Here is a 2,152-nt window from a genome sequence, read left to right as displayed (position 1 = left end):
TTCTAGGTCCAGTTAGCCACCAGTCAGCCTCTAGGTCCAGTTAGCTGTGAGTTAGTTACTCTGTCCACTTAACTATAAGTTAGTTTATAGGTTCAGTTAGCTATGAGTTAGCCTAAAGGTCCAGTTAGCTATGAGTTAGCCTCTAGCTCCAGTTAGCTATGAGTTGGCCTAAAGGTCCCGTTAGCTATGAGTTAGCTTCTTGGTCCAGTTGACAAACCGATTAAATCAAACTATCAAAGCAGTTGAACATCCAGATACCTTTTGATGAAACTGTAGAAACTATTCAATATTAGAAACATGTACTTTCTTTGTGAGTGAACTCTTCTAAAATGCCTCTCATTATTGTTGAGTAACTGTTCAGTTGGTTTAGTTTGTGTCTCGGTGAACTCGTTTCATATTTTGGTGGAATAATCCTTTAATCCTGAGCAGTCATGTGTTTCTGCATCGGAGCAGGTGTGTTGACCTGCGACTTACCGACACACACACACTCACTGTTCTACGCTTGTGAGGACACTGAGTGACATAAAACGTGAAGCTGAACCCAGGAATCCGCTTTTTAATCATCTGTGTTCATGAGGACCCAAGAGAATGTCTGACTGAAACTCACAGTGGTCCTCACACACACACACACACACACACACACACACACACACACAGAGGCATAACTGTGGATAGTTTCAATGAGGTGAAAATATTTCAGACATTCCTGAGAGCTGATAAAGGCTGAGGAGGGAAGGAGGGAAGGAGGGAGGAGACAGAAAGGAAGGAGGGAAGGAGGAACAAACTGGTTTACAGAGTTTAATTACAAGACCGATCACAAACCGACGTGATCAATAGCGAAGCCGATCGGCCATGAGGTCTGAGTGTTTCCTGACCTGCTGCTGCTGCTGTCAGACATGTGGTGAACATGAAGCCTGTTCAGTGTCGGAGGTCTGACAGCAGAGTCTGATGATCAGAGGAGATTCATAAAGTCCAAACATCTGAGTGTCCTTCAGTGGGAACACGTCATCAGTTTACAGCCTGTGTAACTCTGTGTTTTGTGTCAGTTTGCATCTCATTGTTAATTTGCCTCTCTTTGTGGTTGTTTTGATTTCTTTTTTTTTTTTTTTGGTAGCTGCTGTTGTGGTTTTGTTGTACCGTAAATTCCAGACTATGAGCGCACCTGAATATAAGCCGCAGCCGCTAACTTTAAACAGGAAACCAGGTGTGTACATATAGAGGTTGCAGGTGTCTCTAAGCTGCAGGTGTCCACGTTGGAACATGAGATATTTACACAGAAAGATGTTTTAACCTTTAATTAAATGCGTAGCGGTAACATACACAGATACGTACCGTAGAGGCTTTTTTCTGTAACACGGCTGGTTAAGGAAATAAAACTACAGCAGCTACCAGGAAAAGTCACTGATCGCTATCTTCATCTTCCTCCCGCACTAAAAACACTAAAGTCGTCTTCTTCAGCCTCAGAATTCCTTCGTCACTTCCTCAGTTTCTCTGTCGTTGTCGCTCTCAGCGTCACTTACGTCTCGAGGCAAATTTGTAAAAATCCATAATTTAGCTGCATCGTTGTTTAAGCCGCAGCGTTCAAAGCGTGTGAATAAAGTAGCGGCTTCTAGTCTGAGCATTACGGTAGTTTTGCATCTCGTTGTCATGGTCTGTCTCTTTGTGTCTCTTTCTGTGTTTGTCGTTATTGTACGTGTCTTTGTCGTAGTTCTGCGTCTTGTTGTGTCTCTTTGCATGTTTTTGTAGGTGCTTTGTGTATTTTTGTGGTCTTTGTGGTTGTTTTGTGTCTAGCTTCCTGTCTCTTGGTGGTTGTTTGTTGTCTGTGCTGAAGTCGTCACATCTCATCCAGCCTTCGTTAGATGGTCCCTCTGCGATCAGCAGTCAGGTGTTCTGGTTTAACTCTGACTCCGGTTCACAGATCAGCAGTGGCTCTCAGCGGTTTTACAGGATCTGGAGAGGACGTGACCAACTGCTCCGTTCAGGAGGAGACAACTTCAACTAACGAACCTCACAGCTGCTCAGGTGAACTGCACAGAACCAAACTGGGTCCAAACAGAAGAGAGGCTGACTTACGTTTGGAGTCCTTGACCGTTTTCAGAGCCGACTGCAGCCGCTCCAACATGGTGACAGTCCAGACCAGAACCAGAACCGG

The 2,152-nt window shown here is 44.5% G+C and overlaps 1 protein-coding gene across 1 annotated transcript in view; it reads right to left on the bottom strand.

The window, feature by feature from the left end:
* magixa (MAGI family member, X-linked a) overlaps positions 1 to 2,152 on the bottom strand; it is a 33,371-nt gene that overhangs the window by 17,994 nt on the left and 13,225 nt on the right. The window lies entirely within an intron of this gene.

The sequence above is a fragment of the Stegastes partitus genome, unplaced genomic scaffold (genome assembly GCF_000690725.1).
Source record: "Stegastes partitus isolate 25-593 unplaced genomic scaffold, Stegastes_partitus-1.0.2 Scaffold855, whole genome shotgun sequence".
In the NCBI taxonomy this organism is placed as follows: Eukaryota; Metazoa; Chordata; class Actinopteri; family Pomacentridae; genus Stegastes; species Stegastes partitus.
The sequence above is the reverse complement of the archived record's forward strand: the minus strand, read 5'-3'. Positions and strand labels throughout refer to the sequence as shown.